Source organism: Loxodonta africana, chromosome 4, assembly GCF_030014295.1.
Source record: "Loxodonta africana isolate mLoxAfr1 chromosome 4, mLoxAfr1.hap2, whole genome shotgun sequence".
In the NCBI taxonomy this organism is placed as follows: domain Eukaryota; kingdom Metazoa; phylum Chordata; class Mammalia; order Proboscidea; family Elephantidae; genus Loxodonta; species Loxodonta africana.
In genome coordinates, this window is record NC_087345.1 from 30,506,871 (window position 1) to 30,523,941 (window position 17,071).

The window sequence follows — 17,071 nt, forward strand, 5'->3', positions numbered from 1 at the left end:
CATACAGTGATCCTTCTGAAACTCCAATCTGACCACATTTTACTTCCCTACTTAAAACCCTTAATGATTTCCCACTGCCTACAGGATAAAGCCCAAACTCCCTAACAAAGCAAACAAGGTCTGTCTTCTAGGATCCCTTCAGCCATACTGAACTTTTAGACCCTTTAAGCACATGTTCTCTCACCTCTGGATCTTACATATGCTGTCCTGTCTACATGGAACACTTCTTCCTCCTCTCTTCCTCACTCCTACCTATCCTTTAGGTGTAAGCCTCGATGCTCCATTCCTCCAAAATGCCTCCCCGATGCCCCCCCATCTACGTTAACAGCAATATATAATATGCTTCTATTGGAAACCCTGGTGGCATAGTGATTAAAAGCTACAGCTACTAACCAAAAGGTTGCCAGTTTGAATCCACCAGGTTTTCCTTGGAAACCCTATGGGCAGTTCTACTCTGTTCTATAGGGTCACTATGAGTTGGAATTGACTCAACGGCAACAGGTTTGGTTTTTTTGGTATTGCACTATATGGTATAGTTATTATAAGCTCCTTAAGAAGGTAATGTGATCTACTTCTTCTACTTCTTTATAAAAATCACTGCTAAAGTCAGTACAGGAATTACTCCTGAATATGATAAATGCTTGTATTTATCCCTAAAGGGAGTGTGAAATGACAATAAGATGAATCAATGGTATATTCATTTAAGAAAAGAAGCAACTTCCATAGCAAATGAAAGAGATAAGATTCCTACAGTTTAACAAAACATGTGTTATTTGCAAAATACAGACTATTTATTTGTTGGGAATCTTTGCTTTTTTATTTGAAATTTTCCCCATGCAATGTCTGCAGAGCTTCAACCTGAATGGCTTAATTTTTATATGAGATAAATTAGTTTGTCATAAAATTTTGTGGGACACTTCAGTCTCAATTTTAAAAAAGAACTTGAGAAAATGTTTACCTCTACAAACAGAGACTAAAAGAGTGTACAGTCCCATACACAAACACTAATATAAAGAACTGTAAGAACAACAACTAAACGTCCATTAACAGGAAACTGCTTGAATAACTTACAGGACATTCACACAATGGATTTACTCAGCCCCTTGAAGGAAAAGAGAAAGCTGTATCTACTGATAAGAAAATATGTCTGATTTGGTCTGTGAACAAAAGCAACCTTCAGAAGAGGCCTGGTGGTGCAGTGGTTAAGTGCTCAGCTGCTAATCAAGAGATTGGTGGTTTGAACCCACCAGCCGCTCTGCGGGAGAACGATGTGACTGTCTGCTTCCCTAAAGATTACAGCCTAGGAAACCCTATGAGGCAGTTCTACTCTATCCTATAGGCTTGCAATGAGTTGTAATTAACTTGATGGCAACAGGTTTCTTTTGTTTTATTTTATTTTACCAGGATAACACATTTTCTCTAGATTATGGATAGGTAAAAGAAAAAAATTCTGTACAAACATAAATAATTTTTTCAACAGTTAATTTTACTTTTGGAACAAAAAATATTAATCAGTTACCCATCCAGGTAAAATAAGCCCTTGTACTTAAACTTTAAATAAAGCGAGCCCTTCACCACAGCTAATTCCTTCTTACAGAAAAGTTTATGTTGTGCAATAGTACCCAGAAGTCTCTGTATTAGTCGGCACTTCAGCAATATCTGCAATGATTAATGGTCACGATACTGTAAATTCCCATGATGCTTCCAGCAGCAAAAGTGAAATTACATTTAGTGTATCTGGTATATTTTATTACATTGTAACGCTTCATGACTTAGTAATTCACTTACAAAAAGTTACCATAAAATAGGAACTTCCTGGTAACCAAACTCCTTACTCTACAACAAAATATTCACCTGAGAAAACTTTTTGAGTATTTATAGGGAGAAATACTAAATAAATAAAATTGTAATCGTTATCTATATCTTGTAAATGTTAATTACTTCTGAGACATTTCTCAATGACAATTAAATTCCAATTAAAAATGGGGAAACTCAGTGTGAGACAAACTGGCTGACAGACTCATGTTTCCTCTTCTCCCAAATTCTATATGCTACATCACATGGCTTTTTAGGTACATAATTTTTTTTTTTTTTTAAAGGTATACCTAATAACACAGTATGGAAAGTAACCATAGGAAGAAAAAAAGTAATACACACATACATCTTACTATAAGGAAGTAAAATATATCAATATGTATCAACCTTTAGTCCTTTATTTCCCTCATTAACAGTGAACAAGCAAAAACTACACGGAAAAATATAAATTAGGAAACACTACTTCTGAACTGATCAATTCTACAAACATCAGACTCATTTAGCTTTTTATTCATATTATATATCTGTCTTGGAAGAAGTACAGCCAGAATGTTCCTCAGGAGGGAGGATGGTGAGACTCTGTGTTACATACTTTGGGCATGTTATCAGGAGAAGGGCATCATGCTTGGTAAAGCAGAGGGTCAGCAAAAGAAGAAGACCCTCAACAAGATGGAATGACACAGTGGCTGTAACAATGGGCTCAAACATGCCAATGACTGAGGATGGTGCAGGACCAGGCAATGTTTTCTTCTGTTGTACACAGGGTTGCTATGAATCGGAACCGAACAACAACAACATATTGTTGACATTATTCTCTTATCACACACTTTGATTAACCTTCACAAGTTACTTCTCATTATTTGCTAATTCATAAAGTATTCAAAATAAACCCATACCCACAGCAGGAATGAACCTGGTCCATACAGGCAAGTAATCCTGTGTGCTGACTTTGCTTAAGGTTAGGAATATAAACACAAAGGTAGTACGATCGCTACCTTTATAACTGCTAATACACTTCACAGAAAAGAGTCTGAATGTTGGAGTGAGACCCTTTGGAGTGAATTCCAGGTTGACTTTAGTAAGTTATTTCCCTTCTCTGAGCTTCATCTCCCCATCTATAAAATGGAAACACCACGAACTACATTGTGGGATTATTGAAAGATTTCACAATAATATAAGTAAAGCACCTAGAAGACAGTACCTGGCACATTTCAGGTACTAATGTGCTAGATAATTATGAGTGCTTACTGTGTGCCAAGTGCTGTTTTAAGTGCTTTACATGTATTAACTTAACCAATGAATGATAACTATCATCATCTCTGGCAATGCTTTTACCTTCTGTTTCTCCCTATCCTTTGGTGATAGCTCAAAAATCTTAATCTGATTTAAACAGGATAGAAGTAATAATAACTACATGTCAGGCCCTGTGCAAAACTAGCTACATGGATTATGATTATTTCACCCAATCCTAACAACAAGTCTCACATCAATAAAGTAAGAACCTTCTTTTACAGACTAGGAAATTTAGCTTTAGAAAGATTAAAAGACTTGCCTAAGGTTGCATGGAGCCCCTGGGTGGCACAAACAGGTCACTGCTCAGCTACAAGCTGGGAGGGTTGACACTGTGAACCCAACCAGAGGTACCTGGGAAGACAGACCTGGTGATCTGCTTTCTTGAGTGGCAACTAACAATAAAGTCACGTACCAAGTAAAGTCTGATTTCATAGCCCAGTGCTTAGCCACTCTGCTAAAAAGAAACGTTACTTTTAATTCAATAATGTCAAAGAAAGCAGAGATACCTACTATTTAATCCCAGTTGGTTTTTAATGAGCGTTTGAAGCAAATGAGTCAGGTAAGCATCATGTGTCAGGATCTACGAAAGAGGATTCTCACTAGAGTTTCCTTCTACTTTTTCTCCCAGTTCCCTTCCAAAGAAAATCTGAGGTGGCGAGAATTCCAATTCCTAATCATTTAAGTGCCAAGAGAGATGATCAAATCATTTAAGTGCCAAGAAAGATGATCAGATCATTTAAGTGCCAAGAAAGATGATCAGATCATTTAAATGCCAAGAGAGACAATCAGATCATTTAAGTGCCAGAAGAGATGATCAGATACAGGTTCACAGACTGCTTATCTTCACAAACAGTAATTATTACCATGCTTCACACAAACTGGAAACGCTGGTGGGATAATGGTTAAGAGCTATGGCTGCTAACCAAAAGGCCGGCAGTTCGAATCCACCAGGCGCTCCTTGGAAACTCTATGGGACAGTTCTACCCTGTCCTACAGGGTCGCTATGAGTCGGAAAACTCAACGGCAGTTTTTTTTTTTTTTTCTTCACACAAACGAAGCAAAACTCAAACTGACCAAAACTAAACCAAACCAAACCAAACCAAACCCATTGCCTTGGAGTCGATTCCCACTAAGAGGGACCCTAAAGGATAGAATAAACTGCCCCATAGGGTTTCCAAGGCTGTAAATCTTTAGGGAAGCAGAGTGCCACATCTTTCTTCTCCTGAGCAGCTGGTGGGTTGGAAACTCCCACCTTTCAGTTAGCAGCCTAGCGCTTAACCACTGCGCCACCAGGGCTCCTTCTGACCTAGACTAAGCCCGCAAAAACCAATTTTTTTAATTAATATTGACTGGATCAGCTACCCTCCACATCCGCTCCCCCCCCCCCAACTCGTACCACAAAGCACTCTAAGTTTATCATATTCAATCCCTTGGTTTCAAAAGATTAGCAAGGAACCCAGGGGTGACTGCACGGGGAAGCACACTCTCCAAACTTTCCTCCGATTTCCCAGGAAATCTGTAAGTCTCCCCTTTATTTTGCAAGCTGAAATTCCTAAGCAGTCTTCCAGACTGAGGGATGTGGGTGGGAAAGCATCATTTAGGGCCTCCAGTTATATTCCCTTGTTCCTTACGTCTGGGAGAGCTGGTTCCTGCGTGGACTGGAGAGAATAGGCAAGAGACTGTAAACCTTGCTTTGAACAGAAGCTGCTAGAGGACAGAAGACTGTGTGGTTCTCCTTATACGGTCAGTGACTTCATCAATTCTTCCCGCGTGTGATGGTGAGCAATGAAGTGACCCTATCTGTGCTAGGCGCTTTGGGGATGAAGGTGCTCATGGAGACCCTAAACAACTAGCTTCAGACTTTGATACTTCTTTGGTCTTAAAGCTGGGCGGGTAGCGGCTCGGTATCTCCTCCCCACGCCAACACTCTCACACCTACCGCCCCCCGCACACCTGTCGCCCCCCTTCACGCACAAGGGTGGGCATGTGAAGGCAGGCACATCACCTTGACGGCCCCAAGGACCAATCAGAGAATGCGGCTCCAGCAGCGAGCCAATCGCAGCGCGCCCTGCAAGGGACCCCCGCCCCACTAACCCACCGCGGCAACTCTGTGGAGTGCTGGGGACTCCGTCAGGCCTCCGGCTGAGGCGCTGAAGCCCCGAGACGGTGAGGAAAAGTTCGCGCGGAAAAGAGAGGGCACACAGGGGAGTACTCACCAGCCTTGGCGCAAGAGGGTCCCTTCTCCCTGCGGGAAAGCATCACGGCGCAATCTGTGCTGGGCCGTCACACCCCAAACCAACCGCCTCCGCCACCGCCTCAGCCTCAGGGTTCGCCACGGCGCGCCGCCGCCTGGTTCGAAGGGACCAATCAGGAGCCGGGGAGGGGGCGTGGCCAGAGGCCCCGCCCCCGGCCGCCCGGAGCACGAGTCGAGGGCGTCAGTCGTCTGGGGCCCCCGCGGGGGCGGGAGTCCGTGGGTTTCCGCCCAGAGGCTTGCAGTCTGGAGTCTCGGAACTCGGGCTGCAAACCTCGCTTCTCACTGAAAGGCAAAGCGACTTGGTCACCGAACAAATTCTCCCTCCTGCCCGCTCAGCGACAGCCCCTCTTCTTGGTCCCGATAGGCAGGAGAGGTGACTCTATCTCGCCCCCACCCAACTGGTGTTCCAAAGAGCTCTTAGGTCCTGGAATGTTGCCAGGGGAGTTTACCGGCTTTTCCCTGGGTTTTATCTGAGCTGTTGGGAGTTCCTCCCACAACCCTCCACTCCGGATCTGGCTGTACTGATCGCGGCCCCGTTTCCAGGGACACAAACCATAACCCAACAGGAATGTGGAGTCCTAAGGACACCACATTAAGGCCAGGATCCTTTCAGAGAGAATCTGAGAAGGTAGGAGGTGAGGCATAGAGAAGAATTCTGTAGCTCCAGGTCACCTGAAGCAAAGGAAGGATGTTGACTCTTCCACGTGGAAACATCAGAGCCGTACACACACACAAAATTAACCTCAGCATAATGAAGGATTCTTGCTAGTCCCAGGGTTGAGACGAACGGGAGATGGAGCGTAAATGTAGTGATAGCTAGGTCTGTGATAGCCATAAATATGGCTTGTTGGTAGCGGGGCGGGGGCCGGGGGTGGGGGGAATGCTAGCCCTGTCCCTATCTCTCTCGTTAACTCTTAAAACTTTGTCATAACCCATCTCATCTCTGGACCTCAGTTCCCCATCTGTAAAGTGTGGGATTAAACGAGAATGATGGTCTTTCTCTAGCATTGGTTCCTTGGTTCATGGAACAAAAATATTATGAGGATGTACCCTTGCTTGTTGAAGAGTCTAAAATGAAGAAGACAGTGCCTGTCTTCAAAGTGCTCACAGCAGCATAGTGAAAGCTAACTGGAAGCCTGTGAAGGATGGAACACCTCACAGCCTTGAAGGACGATGGTGTGAGGTTTGAAGGAACTAAAGTTTAACAATCAACTGGAATCTACCAGGAGGGAGGAGTAATTGGGAGTAAGGAGTGCTTTCGGGGCAGAAGGAAGAACAAATGCAAGATTCCAGAGATGTGAGAAAAAAGCACCTGGAATTTTCTGGAAATAGTACTTTAGAATGACTCAAGTTTAGGAGTAGGGAGCTACCTCAGGCTAGGGGAGTGGTCGCAAATGTAGGTCCTGGTAGGTGTGCTAAGGTGTGTAGATTGTTGCAGGCAGTAGGGATTGATTTTAAGGAAACAATGGTATGTACACAGATTTGTGTTTAAATAAATAAATATGTATCTGAGGATTTTTGGAGAAAGGAGTGTCTGGTGACAATTTCAAAAAGTGAAAAATGACAGTTACCTACACTAGCTCAAAAGGGATGGTGAGGAAGGTGCTGCTGTCTGATGACACCTAAGAGACTGACTTACCTGGACTTCATTCTCATGTGATGGTGGTACCAATATAAGGAATACAGGACAAACAAGCTGTGGGGGGAAGAATAATGCGTTTTGGTCTGGGGCGTGTTGAGTTTGAAGTCTCAGAGGAATGTGCAGGTAGAGGTGTTCAGAAGATAGTTGGAAAATTAGGTTTGAAGCTGTTTAAATTGGCCTGTGCAGGAGATACAGATTTGAGAAGTCAGTTCAGCAATAATTATTAAGCCCTCACTCCGTACTAGGCTCTGTGCCAGACACAAGTGATATTGTTCTCACGGAGCTTACATTCTGGGATGGGTGGATGGGTGAAAATGGTTATCTAAAAGTTATCTAAAAGCTGAACCTGAGGCCAGACAAGTTTTCTCTCCTTTTTTACTGAAGTTGATCCCAGAATACTTTGCAGTCTGTGGTGGCAATACATCAATTTTCAGAGGACCTATTATTGTGCAAATCAGCCTTTGTTTGATAGTCTTTCTATTTACAACTAAATGGCAGTTTTTCATACCACCTTATTTAGCTAAATTTCGGATTGAGTTGGATGTGTTGAACCTTACCGTCAAAATATATACGCATTTCTTCAGAACCTTTATAAGTAAGTTGTGTTGTACAGATCTTGTTTAATTAGTTATTAGTTGTTAATGGGCCTTTTTTTTTTTTCTTACGTGCATTCTCTGTACCTAAACATTTTAATACCATTTATTTAAAAAGACGTAGAAACTATGCTACATGAAGTATGTACACAAGCATGGTCTCTTTCTCTTTTTCCTTTACTCTCTCTCTCGCCTGCATGCACACACACACACACAATATTTCTAAGCCATTTTCTGAAAACTTGGCCTCAGGGTATTTTTATGTTTAATTTCTTTTTATTCTCATTGTCCATTTTGTTTGTCTTGGGAACTTCACCACCCTATAAAAAGACGGGACAATGTGGTAGAAAGTGAATCTAGAGTCAAGTAATCTGTGCAAATCACTTCTGTCTCTAAGGTGTATTCTTCACAGGTTAAGTGCGGCAATTGGATGAGGAGTTCCCCTCTAAATTCTTTGATTCTTCTTCCTTTTCTCTTCTGTGGATAAAAAAAGTTCTGCTGTTGCTTTCTCAACCTCACTTTTCTATTAACTCCCAGTGAGTACCCCACTCCCTAACCACACTCGCCAGATTCTTAGCTATCTTGATTTTAACACTGCAGTTAGTAATTGAGGGTTCTACCTAAGGGTTGCAACCTACTTTGATGTGTGCAGTTTCTAATTGGTGGTTTGGTTAATAGTCATGTTTTAAAGGTTTTCTCTTGAAATGAGCGTGGTTGTAACATGCAGAGCAAGCCTCTCCAGTTTGCTTCCATCAGATGACAAAGTCTTAGTTCTGACTGTCCCAGAATTGTGAAGATAGGGCCCACTTTAAGAAAGCACCGTGTTTGGTATTCCACATTTTAAAAGTTACTACATTACATTAGGAATAATCATTCATCTGACTATACAGAATATAAAAGGATCTCTAATAATCACAGAATACTTAAATATTGAAGTATGATTTGGCTTTTTTACAGCCCTACGATAATGCTTCTATTGCCTAACTTAACATAGCCGTTCTGCACTTTTTTTTTTAATTGTAAATGGTTTTGTTATTGCTGGGTGCCATTGAGTCAGCTCCAACTCATAGAGAGACCTTATGTATAACAGAATGAAAGGTTTGATCTTGTGCCATCCTCACAATCACTGTTGCTATGTTTGAGATCATTGTTGCAACCACTGTGTCAATTCATTTCATTGAGGGTCTCCTTCTTTTCTGCTGAGCCTTAGCTTTACCAAGTATAATGAACTTCTCCAGGGATTGGTTCCTCCTTATAACATGTCCAAACTGTGAGATGAAGCCTTGCCGTCCTCACTTCTAAGGAGCATCCTGGCTGTACTTCTTCCAGGACAAATTTGTTCATTCTTCTGAAAGTCCATGGTATATTCAATTCTTCACCAACACCACAATTAAAATGTGTCCGTTCTTCTGTGGTCTTTTTTTATTGTCCAGTTTTCACATGTATACGAGGCAATGGAAAATGGTTTTAATGGTTTGAAGTACGGGGTGAGATCTTTGGGCAACAGAGATCTTCATTCACTCACAATTAAGCTACTTATTCAACTGATAACCTAGTGAGAGCCAACTGTACTTAAAACAATGTTGTTGTTAGGTGCCATCAAGCCAATTCCAACCCATAGCAACTCTGTGCACAACAGAACAAAACACTGCTTTGTCCTGCGCCATCCTCACAATTGTTGCTATGCTTGAGCCCATTGTTGCAGCCAGTGTGTCAGTCTGTCTCATTGAGGGTCTTCCTCTTTTTCAACCCAGAAGGTCAGCAGAAAAGAGGAAGACCCTCAGTGAAATGGATTGACACAGTTGCTTAAAACAATACTGAACTCTATTTTAAAAGAATATTATGGATTTGTATTAACCAGTATTATGTATGAATAATCCAATGACTCACTCAGTGATATGTAATTTTAGGACAACAACAGTTGTGGTTAATACTAAAATATTGTGTTATATCTGTATCTGGAGAGATATAGAAATCTCACAACATAGCAAGAATGTGGCTTATAGTAATAAACATTCATTTTTCTTGCTTGTGCATCTGCAAGATAGCTCCTGGTGGAGGGGAAGGGTGCTTTTTCAAGCTGTAGGGTGGGTTTAGGCTTGTTCCTTCCACCTCTATATCTGGGACTTGCAGCTATCCAAGGCATGCTCTTCTCACAGCAGGTGGTGGAAGTGCAAAAGCAGCCAGCAGAAACACATGACCTTAAGACCTCCGCTCCTGCAACTGGCACCTTGTCACGTCCACCCACGTTCTCATGGACAAGCCCAATATCAGTGGGTGTGGTTGTTTGTTCTGCCTACTCTTGGAATAAAAAAAATAGACACTGCAAATTCACAAGGCAAAGGGCCTGAATGTATAATTCTATTACAGGGAGGGTAAAGAATTTGGAAAAATAAAATAACACACAGGCAAATGAGTGGCACAGCCTGTCGCCTAACAATACCCCAAGCAAAATAACTCATTTTATCTGAATGGGTCACGTGGCCAATCCTAAACCAATCACTGTAACCTAAGATCTGTGATGCTCTGATTGGCTATGCCTGAGTCACATTTCTAACTCTGGAGCTGTGGGGTGGGAATGAACTCCATTCAAAACGCATGGACTAAAATAGGGAATGGGATGGTTCATTTACACTTGCCAGAAGTACAAGGAATGGATTCCAGGTGTCCAAAAAAATAACAGATATCTGCTATAGCAACCTATCACTCAAATGTGATACGTGACAATTACTGAATGTATTATTTTCCACAGTAAAGAACAATAATAATAAATTGTAGTTTTCTTGTAAAAATCTAGGAAAAGGTAAAATTCTACTACTATAGAATCAATGAGTGAAGTCAAATTGCATTTCTCAACAACAAAGAAACAAAACTTCCAAAATAGTTGTTTATACATATTATTTGGATTCATTAGTAAAATGATTGTCCAGAAATTTCAGGGGCAGGGTATCCAATAAACAAGATAAGCATGGACTTACTTATGCTTACTTTCTAGTCTGTAGTGAACAATTTCACGTTTTTTCACCATATTGAAGATTCTCCTTCTAGGTATGGCTGGCGTCTGTCTCTCTCCCAATCCCACAGCACCTTCCTACAGAATCAAAGCCTGTTTTCAAATTTACAATCCCTGACAGAGGTGAGTGCCTCAGTAAGCAAGGTAAGTACAGGCTTACTTGTGTTTACTTACTAATCTGTAGTAAACAATTTCTCTTGGGTTTCCCTTTGAGGTGGTGTGGTGAAACCCATGCAAAATCGTTGACTACAGATTAGTGAGTAAGCACAAGTAAGCCCATGCTTTACCTTGTGTAAAAATGGTGGCAGAGGTGTCTGACCTCCTCTAACTTCACAAGGGAGAAGGAGAATCAAGATAACAGCCTAAGGCTGATTCCTATGAGGTAGAGGTCAGATGTGCCTCCTTTCTCCAACCTTTTTACCAATTCAGAGAGCATTCTCTACTTCTCTGCTGGGTTTAGTAATTTATTGCAATGGCCACACAGAATTCACAGACAACACTCAGAAATATGGGGTTTATTAGGGAAGTAGTAAGTTATAGTTCAGAATCAGAAACAACTCAGGATACAGCTCTTTGATCAGGACAGTGTCTTCTCAGCCATGCCCTCAGGCAGGCCTCTCTCTGACCCTTGGCCCCTGGGCCTGGCCTCTGCTCTGCTCAAACAAGTGTTACAAAGCTCTTTAGCTCTGCCAAGAAGTGACCAAAGGCACCCTACTCCACCAGTAAGCCTCGGGCTGAAGGCATTCAGCTCTCTTGCTGTTTGGATGGGAAGCTCACTGTACCATCTCCTGCCAGCCTCCTGGTTCTGCTGCCTCTGTTGCCGCCATTTCTTTGATGCTGCTTCTTGACATCTTGCCACCTTTGGTGTTACAGCTTTCTCACTCTATGCCTTCTGGGTCTAGGAGGGTCTGAACGCAGGGATCCCAGGTCCAAAGGACATCCTCCTCTCCTGTCTCTACTTCTTGATGGGGGTCAGGTCCCCCTGTCCACCTCTGGGATGGCTCATTTTAAGCCTAGTGGGAGGACAAAACTGACCAATCCCCTTGTAAGGGTTCCATATAACTTATTGGCAGGGTCCCACCCCCTCAAAATTGCCACGCACCTTATTTACATTATTAGCAAGCTGTTTAATCCCCTTAGTATGCCACAACCACCTCATTTGCTAGTCCCACCCGGTCATTTGGTGGGAATTATAAAGACTAGGGCTAGAAGGGCCATATTAAGTAATTCACTGCACTGCACTCTGCTTATTGGATAATCTGCCCCTGATTGAAATATTGGTATGAACTTGAAAATCACCACCATGAGAGAATGGAGTTGAAGCTAGATCAAATCAGGAGAAAATACAAAGTAGGGGTCATATCTTCTTGGGTTGGGAGAGAGCAGGGTTTCTCAACCTTGGCTCTATTGACATCTTGGGCCAGATAACCTTGGCCTTGTGGGAGCTGCCCTGTGCATTGTAGGGTATTTAGCAGCATCCCTGGCCTCTACCCACTAGATGCCAGTAAAACCCCAAACCCAGTGCCATCGAGTCGATTACGACTTACAGTGACCCTATAGGACAGGGTAGAACTGCCCCGTAGAGTTTCTAAGGAGCGCCTGGTGGATTTGAACTGCCGACCCATTGCTTAGCAGCTGTAGCATTTAACCACCACACTACCAGGTGCCAGTAGCAGCCCCCTAATTGGGATAACCAAAACTGTCACCAAATTTTGCCAAGCCTATCCTGCTTCTCTACATTTTTATTCTTTCTCACTAGGTTTAAGAGAATGTAGCAATCTGGGGAAGGCATTTTATCTGGAAACTAGAATTTAGGGAGAAGACAAGGCTAGAGTAGGACCATATGGTCTGAAGGGCCTTAATTGACAATTGACCTGCCAAAGTGTCAAGATTTCTGGCCAAAGCTGATAAGAAATCATTAAGGGTGAGAAGGACACATAACCAGACTTGCATTTTGAAAAGAGATCACTTTAAGAACAGTGGAAAAAGGTCCAGACAGGCGCACAAGAGAGGAAGATATGCTTCCTTCATAGCATTTATCACCATTTGTACTTTTTTTCATTTTCATGTGCTTGTTTGTAAAGAAGACAAGTAAATTCCATGAGATCCAGGAATTCCTGCTTTGTTCACTGCTGTCACTCCATTATGTCAAAACTCAAGAGATATTTAGAAAAAAAAACCACCAATAAGACAGTCGATTTTATTTTAGTAATAATAATAGCAGCTACCATTTGTGGGCATGTGCCGCCATGTAAATTGGCATGTGCTGCCAGGTAAATTGCTTTGGCAACATCTTGCTTAATCTTCACATGAACTCTGTGAGGCAGAGATGGTATATTGTCCACATTTTACACATGAGGAAACTCAGGCTTACACCAAAACACCAAACCCACTAATGTTGAGTCAATTCCAACTCAAGCGACCCTATGAGACAGAGTAGAACTGCCCCATAGGGTTTCCAAGGCTGTAACCTTTTGGAAGCAGACTGCCATATCTTTCTCCCATGGAGTGGCTGGTGGTTCAAACCACTAACCTTTCAGTTAGCAGCCTGGTGCTTTAACCACTGCTCCACCAGGACTCCTTAAACAAGGTATAAAAAAAAAAAAAATTAGAGGGGTTAAATTTTTTTCCCAAGGTCTCTTGGCCAAATATGTCAGAGCTGCTTTTGTGATATTTTGTATCAATATTATGCATTTTCTGATCGTAAAGCCAGATTCTATACTGCCGTACTTCTCCATGGATATGATATTTGATTACAGTTTCGTATGGTGTTTTTACTCTTTATCTTACTCTTTGGTTTTTTTTGAATGTTTCACAAAAATTGTTTCTGAAAAAAAAAATCCATTAGTTTTCATACAAAAAGCATTGTGGTTTGATATCACAAGTCTTAAGCACTTGAAAAAATCTGATCCTAGAGGATTAAGCTTTTTGCTCTGTCTACAGTGGCCCATCAGTTTCAGCTCATTTCCCGCCACTTTCCCCCACAGAAGCCTTGTGATCTGAAACACCAAACCACTCTCAGTTCCCCAAACTGGATGTACTCTTTCAAGCATTCAGAAATTACTCCTCTTCCTTAAATGTCCTTTCCTCACCACCCATCTCCCCCAATGGGCCTTCAACTTCCTACTTGCACTTCACTAATCAGCTAAAACCTTTCAGTGGTAACCATCTAGGATAGGATTTAAACTAAGTTTTGCATCCGAATCACCTGAGGGCTTGATAAAAATGTAGGTTCCCTACCTCCAGACCCCAAAATTATGATTCAACATCTCTGAGGAGAGGCCCAAGAAATCTGAATGTTTAACAAACTACCCAGATGCCTAATACCAGTAGTTTTCAGGCTCCTCTTTGAGAAATAATGTTCTAGAAGAGTAATAGAATGTTCACGATTGCCCCAACATTAGGCCATGAACCAAAACCTGCAAACCAGAAGGAATGACCTCTCGTATCGTCTAGTTTAGAGATGATAAAGTATTTTCGCCAGATTCCCACAAATGATCTTCCCAACAACTTTATAAGGGAGATAAATATAATTCCCTTTTTGCACATACATCGAGGCATGGAAAGGATAAGTGATAGTTTGTTGTGACTCCTTTAGTCACAAGTGACAGAAATCCAACTCAAACTGCCTGAAGTTAAAAAGGGAAATTTATTAGCTCATAGAACTCGTTAGGAAAAGGTGCACTTGGCTTAAGAGAATGCTGAGTCCTAGGAAGGATTAGTCTAGGAAGGTCAATGCCATTTTCTTATGACCCTCAGTGTTTCTGCCTCCTAAAAGTAAGCCCTTGCCAATCTCGTGGGCTCTGTAGTGGTGAGGCTCAGGCCAAGCAGGCAAGGCCCTGGAACCATCAAAGGCGAGAAAGAATCACCTATGAAGGTGTGGAAGAAACCACTTAGGGACCAGCCCTTAGATGCCACACCTTCCAAGTGCTAATGACTTTTTAGGACAGGTAGCCCCTGAAGAGGGACCTTAAACTGGGATTGTCGTGGATTTCCACGATTTCATCTAATATTCTGTTAAATACAATTAAATGCATAACTAAAATGTGATTGAGTGTTAATATCTTTGTAAGGCTTTTCATATAAATATATTTGCAAATTAGAAAAACAAAAGGTTCAGCTTGATCGTTATACACACACAAACACACATCACACACCTGGAAAAGAGGATGTGTGCTGTAGGATCAAAGCTGTTGTGCATCTGAGTGTTCCAAAATCGAAAGAGACAGCAAAATAAACAGTGGGAGGTGGGGGCTAGCTAAGCAACGTGCTGGCTGGTAGAAAAGCAGAGCCAACATTACTGAGCACCTACTCAGGACCAGGGACTGTGCAAATGGCTTTACTCACCTGATGGAATCCTCAGAACAGAACGGTACAGCAGACTCCGCAGGGTTTTCTGGGTAGCTCTGGTGTTGCGCATCAAGCTCTGGGCTTGCTGCCTCAGGACTTTCTCTGAAGGCCGTTCAGCAGCTCAAAGACAACCCAGAGTGTGAGGGAGTTCACGCCTTCAACCAGTGGGAGATGGGAATTGCTGGTTAGATGCTCCAGCCTTTCTCTCCTGCAGTTGGAGAATATTGAGGGGCATCTGCATGGTTCCTTAGAGGATTGAGCCCCAGTGGTCCCAGTAGGGGAGTCCCTGGGTGGGTCAAACAGTTAAGGCACTTGGCTGCTAACCAAAGGGTTGGCGGTTTGAGTCTACCCAGAGGTGCCTCAGAAGAAAGGCCTGATGATCTACTTCCAAAAACTCGGCCATTGAAAACCCTATGGAGCACAGTTGTGCTCTGACACATGTAGCGTCCCTGAGAGTCAGACAACTCAACAACAACTGGTTTTAACTGGGGTGCCCACAATAGTAACCAGCTCATTAGCACACATTGTATAGACTTTTCTTCCTGTTCCTGTCTCATTTTCTCCACTCCCTCACTTCTGCTATCTGGGATCACCTCCTAAATAAGAATCCTGCCCCCAGTCCTTGTCTCAGGCTCAGACCCAAACTAAGACAGTATACAGTGATCTCTTCATTTTACAATGGCGAAACTGAGGCTTAGAAAGGGACTGTGTGCCCTGTCTCTTCCCCAGATTACTTGTACTCCTTTAACATCTCCACAAAGCCCCACCTTCTTCCTTTTGCACCTCCCACCCTCTCCACAACTTGAATCATCTTCCCTCCTACCCTGACCCATAGAAGCCGATAATGCACCAGCCCTTAGATGCTGTGCCTTCCAAGTGCTGATGCTTCTTTAGGACAAGTGGACCCTCAAGAAGGACTATAAACTGAAACTATAAACTCGCTACCCTTCAGAGTGCAGCAGAAATGCCACCTCCTTCAGGAGACTTTTCCAGTAAGCACACAGCACTTTCTTCTGCACATCTTGTGAGCCCCTCCAGGCAGGTACGATGTCTTAATCATTTTTGTATCCCTCATTGAGATTAGCAAAAAACTCTTGTACATAGCGGGCGCTCTTGTTGTGTCAGGTGTAATCCAACTGACACTAGCCCCAACTCACTATTTTTAGGATTTCAGGGTTGGTCTGGTATTTTAATTAAAAAAAAAAAAAATCCTTTGCTTGCTAAGCCAATTCCATTTTCTCCAACTTCAGGATAAAAGGAGATATAAGCCCACTGCTTATAACAAAAACCAAACCCGTTGCCACCAGAGTCAATTCCAACTCACAGCAACACTATAAGACAGAGTAGAACTGCCCTATAGGATTTCCAAGGCTGTAACCCTTACAGGAGCAGATCACAGGGTCATTCTCCCAAGGAGGGTCTGGTGAGTTCAAACGGCCAGACTTTGAGGTTAGCAGCCAAGGGCTTAACCACTGTGCCACCAGGGCTCCATCCATTGCCTATAGGAGGTGTTTTCTTATATTCACTGAGGAATAATGGGGAGATGAATGCAACAGTATAACAACGGAGGAAGGAAATGAACTAATTCCTGCTTGGGGGAAGTATACAACAGCTGTGCGCCCAGCTGTAGGAGCATTTCCAAAAAGCAAAACAAAACAAATTAAAAAAAAAAAAAATGATTAACTCTATTTACTGAAGCCAATACTGAGAATTTTAAAGAGAGACGAGGGAATGGCCCATCAGTGTCAGTAGTCTCTGCATACTCTGAATTTATAAATGCTGCCTCAAGACTCTAACTAGAAAGAAAGTGATTGCTTGAGGAAATATTTTCTGTGAGAATTGTTAACTTCTGTATTGTAAACTATTCTCCCTCAGAAAATGAAATGATCGGAAGGCTATTACAAATGAATGCATATTCATCAGGACTTCTCCAGGGATGAGACAGTGCCATTTATGTTCTGAGAGTTTTTCTTTCTCTAAATTACCCCCCTCAGGTTCAAAAGCATGTCTTTCATTATTCAAAGAAATAAGAGATTTTATGTTTTTCTATTTTTGTTCCTCCCAAAAAGCCTATTGTCATCATGTTTGGTTTATTGCTAATGTTGAACACA

The 17,071-nt window shown here is 42.3% G+C and overlaps 1 protein-coding gene across 5 annotated transcripts in view; it reads right to left on the bottom strand.

The window, feature by feature from the left end:
• The window catches only part of GAS2L3 (growth arrest specific 2 like 3), a 45,470-nt gene extending 40,018 nt beyond the window's left edge, over nucleotides 1-5,452 (bottom strand). For 4 of the 5 annotated variants that reach the window (XM_023538771.2, XM_010599642.3, XM_064283690.1 and 1 more), the window contains exon 1: nucleotides 5,325-5,452. The gene's annotated coding sequence lies outside the window, so the exon portion shown is untranslated. The remainder of the gene's footprint in view (nucleotides 1-5,324) is intronic. The other variant, XM_064283691.1, reaches the window with a different exon arrangement.
• Nucleotides 5,453-17,071: the final 11,619 nt, after the last annotated feature.